Genomic DNA, 6,640 nt, shown 5'->3' with positions numbered 1-6,640 from the left:
CCGGCTGGCCAAATCCATTCCAATTATCTATCACCCGAACAGAATTCTCCTGGTAAGACAGGAAGACGTGGAGGGAGGTTTCCGGGTCGTACTATTCATTCCAGTAAGCGACCTGTTTCATGCTCCTCCCTGGAATATAAGAAGGCCTTGAATATAAATCAAACTAGAGAGTCGGGGTGTCTAACTTATTTAAAGACAAATATCCATTCATCTGTAGTTGTCCATCTAAGTTGCTTCCATGTCCTGGCTAGTGTAAACCAATAACAATAAGGATACTTTTTTACTAATTCATATTAGGAAAGAAAGATAGAGAATATAGTCAAAAAGTCTCAGGGGTGAGATGCAGGAGACCTAAGTTTTCACGCCAGCCCAGCACCCATTCTCATTTAGCCTTGACATGACCTTGTCACATTCCACTTAGTTTACACACGTGGGATTAAAACGGGGGTGGATTCCATCAGCAATTTCCTATCACATGTTCTCAGCCCTAAGGACCCCAGAAGTTACTTTATTTCAAAAATTTATATTTATAAATATTTTTAATCATTGATGAAAGAATGACATTAAAAACAAGAAGGGTGGCCACTTTTAACGCCATGCAGACTGACAATAACTTATGTGACCAAGTTCACTCTGTTTTGTGGCCACTTCAAATCAGAGCTCCCCTACCACCTGTTGGATTAACTGAAGGACGTGGAGACTGCAACTTACAAAACTTAAAAATGGCAGTCATTTGAATCAACCTGTCACTGTGAATCAGGATTTCCTATACACTGAGAATACAAAATAAGATACATACGTGAGGACTTCCCTGACGGCTCAGTGGTAAAGAATCCGCCTGCCGATGTAGAGTTTGATTCCTGGTCCAGGAAGGTCCCACATGCTGAGGAGTTACTAAGCCTGAGCACCACAACTACTGAGTCAGCACTCAGAGGCCCGGGAATCATAGCTACTGAGCCTGTGCACCTAGAGCCTGTGCTCAGCAACAGAAGAAGCGACTGCAATGAGACGCTTGCACAGTGCAACTAGAAAAAAGTCCAAGCAGCAATGAACACCTAGCACAGCTAGCAAATGAATAAGTAAAATTATATTTAAAAAAATACATAAGTGAACTGATTCTGAAAGTGAAAAACAAAATCACCATAAGGCTTTAATTTCTAATTTTTGCATTGATCAGAACAGTCTATTGTGCTTTTTTGTTAAAAGCTTGAAATTATATGATAAATACGTTTACCCATGTTTCTACTGTGATTTAATCATTAATTAATAAATATTAATATATTCAAAAACAATGCTTTGACTGCTTGTGTAGCTTCAAGTTCCATATAAAATTTCATTTCAAAAAATGGTTCCAGTCCTTTACAAATTTTGAAAACCACTGGACTAATTATCTCTAATTTTCCTTCCAGCAAGAGGATACTTTATGCAAATCCTTCTCCGGGGAAAGGAGAATTGTATGACTTCAGGAAGTTTCTGGCTTAATCAGAACCTTCCTAAGAAAAACAAACAAACAAACTTGATTCCCAAGTCTACAAATCACCCTGAAGAGCTCGGATCTTTCTCCACAGGGAAGGAGTTCTGCAGAAGCAGGTTGTCCATTACCGGGCAAGAGTCAGATTCTGCCCCATGGATCTCACATTCCACTTGCAGAGACTTGCCTGCAGATGGCTGACAGTGGGAGAGAATGAGGTTGTGGAGCAGGAAGGAGCCTCAACCCCTCTGAGCATCTACTCCTTGCTGGCTCAGTAGCTGGCATGACACACGTCACTTGATTTCTTCTATTTATTGCTTCTCAAAACTCTTTGCCATCTTTTGCCTTCATCCAGATGAGAAAACCAAGGTGGATATCCAGGCAGTGAATGGCAGAAGCAGGTCTCAGATCTTCACCACTCTCACCCTAAAACAAACTTGCAGTGGGTGGTGAACAATACTGCCAGCTCCCCAGTGTGGGCTTCCAGAGGCAGGGCCATAGCATCCACACAGACCATGCCAGTGAGAGAAAGGCTGCAAAGAGGAGTTGGCACTGGAGCTGAATTTTGAAGGATGAGGAGAAATGCTCCAGGCAGCAAAGAAAGCAAAAGATTCCCAAGCAGAGACAGTGTGAGAAGAGCACAGAGAGAAAAGTTTCAGGGGAATGACATTTCAGGTGGCAGAGCAGGAATGAGAAGGCTGTGTTGGGAACACAGGGATGGAGCAGGCAGGTGATACCACCCTGCCCTCCCAGCTCCAAACGCCACCACCCTGGCCCAAGACCCCGGCTACAGCAATTCAGACAACCCTCTGTGCCTTTACACCCCCTTCTCCATTTACCTGGCATTCTCTTCCTAGCGCACTTCTGCCTGGGGAAGTCTTTTCTGGACTTCAGAATTCTGCCAAATCCCGCCCATGCATTATAAAGCCATTCCTGATGCTCTCAACCAGATGTAATCTCTCTTGCCTCTGAACACCCAGAGTTCTTTGATTTGTTCAGTCTAAGGTCTCAATGGCTGAACATGCAAGACACGTTTTCTGGGAAAGATGCTGAAATGGAGGATGGGCATCAGCCTCAGTAACAGCTGTGTGTCGACTTTGCATATCAGCAGGGCCATCCTCCACCCCCACCCCTGCCCTTGTAGCTCCAGACACTGGAATCCCTGCCCTCAGAGCTATGATGCTGGATATCACATGGGTAGACTGTGTATTGTCAGGACACTTATTGTCCCTGAGGTTGAGGTCCAAGCACCTAGGAGGTGCCTGAGCAGTATTTGTTGAAGTCAAATGAACTCTAGCCTCAGTTAGAGCTTCTCCCAATTCTATCTCACACAGATATATTATGTATCTTTTCAAGTAACACATATAACCATATTAGTAACTTGCAGAAAATATTATCGTCTGCAGATTAAATGTAAAGTTCATTTTTTTCACATTTCTCCTGGCTGGGGGGGTGGGTGGGAAGCATTTTAATCGCTGCCTCTGTTTCCAGACCATTATCCATAGGTTTCAATATGCATTCAAGGACCAGCTCAGGCCATACAGAAGAGCCACCCAAGCCACCCTGCACACACCTGTGGCCTCCTAGCCTGTGATTCTCTTGTTCCCTCCCCACACCACGCAGCCCTGAGCACCCACCCTTGTGAGAAACCTGCAGGCTGGAGGGCTGTCCTGGACCTCTTAACCCAGATGGATTCACTCTTGCAGGCCTACTGTCCTGCTTGAGCGCCGCCCCTAAATGGGGCACGGAGGGCAAAGTGAGTAGCGTCACAGATCGCCATGGTGTGGCAGAGAACTAGGTGCCCGGGAAGTGCTCGAGAAAGAGATTCATTCTCCAAGCTCTATTTCCTGTGTAGATGAGGAGCTGGAAACCCAGAACTCTGCTACTGGGCCTGGGGGGAAGCATTCAGAGCAACCCTCCAAAAACAAAGCCTGGCCTTAGTGGCTGGCTCAGTGTGCACGGAACATCAAATGGCCGGACATGAAAGGGCTGAGGAGGATGCTTGCTGGAGAGGCACTTAGCCTGAAAAACCTGAAACCATCCCCTTGACTGAGGGCCGCTAACCACAGCCTCCGTGAATGATTAATGACTATGGCCAGTGCTTATTGCAAACAGGCATGTGACAGCAGAGCCACTACGCTCCCACAGGACCTGCCCGCGTGATCGATGAGCCACCGAGGGGTGCAGAGGGGCTGCAGGGGGAAGGAGCCAGCTCAGGCTGCAGCCACCAGGCAGCACCCATCCTTGGGGAGAACTGGAGGGAGGCCAGGGCCTGTGTTCTGGATGGCTGGCTGACCTCATGTACAACACATAAGCCGGCCGGCACTAAGTAGCTACCTGGGCGATAGAAGGAGATCTGGGAGGCCTGAGTTCAACTCTAATGAGAAAAAGGTGCTGAAATGGAAGAGCTGGAGCCCCCACACCTGCAGGTTCCTATCCTGTGTGGCACATCATAGGAGCCCTGTAGTTCCAGAACTAGCAAAATGGTGCAGGATGCTTTGAGAGACCTCTAAGTTCTGGGTGCAGATAGAGCAGGCTGCAAAAATGAGTTCCCTGGCCTCAGACACCTCCCCTTCTCAGCCTTCCCCACCACCCACCACTGCTGCCAGCCAGACATAACTCCCCCCACCCAACCCCTGTATCGCCCAGATTTGCGATGGTCATTTGGATGGCTGACGTGAAGCCTCTGCTCTCACACGTTCTCTGTCCTTTCTCCAGAAAGGTCAGTTAGCACTGCATCCTCACGCTGCCTCCTTCCTCCCAATGCACACCCTCTAGGACGGCTGAACAAGGGTTTCTGAGTCCCTGACACGTGGATTCAGCACACACCTACCAAGTTCACTGAGCACAGACTGTGTGGCTGTAGAAGGCACTGCCCCTATCTTCAGGAGCCTAGGGCCAGCAAGGCAAGCTTCCCTCATGTGGAACAAGCATAAGCAGAACAAAGCACAGCCCCTTAGGGTGCAGCCAAGGGAGGAGAGGGAAAATGAGCCTGCTGGGGGAGGTCAGGGAAGACAAGAAGGGCCCTCGAGGCCCCCCTGAGCTGCCAGCCTCTGCCCATGCAGAGCCACTGTCCAATCCGGGCCACCAAAGCTTCCAAGGCCACCACCTTCCATCCGGGTCTCTGGAGGCACCTCTGAGAGGCCCTGAGGCCGTGGCAGCAGCAAGCAAGCTCAGCAAAAAGACCCAGGAACCTGGCACAGGCCTGGGGCTCTGAGACGACCCTGGGAGCCAGCCGGGAGCCCAGGGACGACCCTTGTGGGGACCTGGCTGGTCTGCAGACCGTGGCTCCATTTCATCTTAATACACTCCTGCATGTACCTGACATTGGATACTCGTCCTAGAGCATGCAAATCTAATAAATTCTTGGCTCCTGCAAGTTTCTTTAAAAAATATAAAAGAGGATCATATATAAAGAAGTTGATTAATATACACCCTGCTAAAACAGCCTGGAACATCTGTGTATTAAGTTCATTTATTAAATTACACCAATCTGTATTTTAATGAGTGAAAGATACAGTACTTATTCTGTCATCCATCAAAATAAACTCAGGAAATACTTAACATTATAATCATTTTTCTTGTTTGAACACGAGTTATGAAATATGAATCCTGCACTAAGAACGCTGGACTTGCCATCATGATCAAATATGTTTTCACAGGTGCAGCAAATATTCAGTTTTCATTTCTTTCTCCAACTGTTGAAAATATAAACCATGTTTTCTAGTCCTTAGCTGGGTAACACTGCCTTCCCTCCACATGGCAGCCATTATTACAGGCTTATTACCCACCGTCTTTCTTTCCCCCAAGATGAACTCCTTCTAAGTTGCTTAGTAATGAAAACACAGGCTCCTGTGGGGCCCCTGAAGCACAAGCTCGTCCCAACGGGGCTCTTACGGCTCAGGCGGGGTCCTTGTTTCCTTGTCCTTCTTCCTGGGAGCACCTAGATCCTCCAGATTAGGGCCTGAGTTTCAAAAGCCATTTGACGCAAGCAGTGCATGTGGTACAAACACAAAAGGCAGTTGGGCCTCAGCTCCACTGTGGAGTTCCCCCTGGCCATGGGGTTTCCATGCCTACTCCTTCATCCCAATTCCCCGGGAACCACTCCACTCAGATGAGGGGCAACCTTAACACAGGCTGAAGCCTCACGAGTGAGTCCAGCCTTTACCTGTGTTCAGTTATCCAGGACCCTGGGGGCGATGCGGTCAGCTTTCAGGAGCCAAGGAGGGCTGGTTTGTCTGCCCGGGGATGAGAAGGAGCTCAATGAGGCAGAGGAGGCAAGAAAAAGGTCCCAGCTGGATAAGCTGCTGAGTGGAACCACAGGACAAACTGATGAAACCTAATCACGAGCTGGCGAGGCTCCGGCCTGCTTAACCCCTCAGGCTCCCATTGCCAGAGTTCAACTATCAAGTCCACCCCTATCTCTTTGTTCTCATTCCTGGCCACCCTGGTCCCCCAACATATCCATAACACTCACTCTTCTCTGCAGCCCTCCTGAACTACCTCCTGCTGGTGTTCCCTCCCACCTCAGGCTTCGGCCCCTGCAGTTCCCCTGGCATGGGACGCCCGCTCTGCTTTCCCTTTACTGAGTTCAGTTCAGTTCAGTCACTCAATCCTGTCCGATCTTTGTGACCCCATGGACTGCAGCATGCCAGGCCTCCCTGTCCATCACCAACTCTCGGAGTTCACTCAAACTCATGCTATTGAGTCGGGGATGCCATCCATCCATCTCCTCCTCTGTCATCCCCTTCTTCTCCCACCTTCAGTCTTTCCCAGCATCAGGGTCTTTTCAAACAAGTCAGTCACCTGGTTAATTACTTCATTGTGATTTCAAGCCCCACCTGTTCAGAAAACTCAGTGGGAGGACCCACTAGGAATCCAGGAAACTTCACAGTGGAACTGACCCCTAAGGAAAGAATGGGAGGGTATTTAAGACAAAGGGATCCCCTGGAGCAAATGCATGGATGCGAGGATGCCCTAGGCTTGAAGGAGAGACAAAGGGTAGATGGGAGGGTTGTAGAGCAAGAAATGGGAGTTCGGGTCCAATCCAAGGAGGATCTTGTGTGCTGATCCATAAGGGACATTATGGTGTAGGAAATGAGGAGGATGGGCTTCCCTGGTGACTCAGACAGTAAAGAATCCACCTGCAATGCGGGAGACCTGGGTTCT

The 6,640-nt window shown here is 48.6% G+C and overlaps 1 long non-coding RNA gene across 1 annotated transcript; it reads right to left on the bottom strand.

Moving 5' to 3' along the window:
• Positions 1-1,107: 1,107 nt before the first annotated feature.
• LOC147362798 (uncharacterized) lies at positions 1,108-5,835 on the bottom strand. The gene is made up of 3 exons (XR_015135820.1): positions 5,640-5,835; positions 2,311-2,520; positions 1,108-1,897 (listed from the first exon to the last, which is right to left on the bottom strand). It is a non-coding gene; the product is annotated as an uncharacterized LOC147362798 (long non-coding RNA).
• Positions 5,836-6,640: the final 805 nt, after the last annotated feature.

Source organism: Bos grunniens, chromosome 11, assembly GCF_055505025.1.
Source record: "Bos grunniens cultivar Pamir isolate PY7600 chromosome 11, Bosgru_T2T1.0, whole genome shotgun sequence".
Classification (NCBI taxonomy): domain Eukaryota; kingdom Metazoa; phylum Chordata; class Mammalia; order Artiodactyla; family Bovidae; genus Bos; species Bos grunniens.
Note: the sequence above shows the minus strand (reverse complement) of the source record. Positions and strands in the feature narration are given on the sequence as shown.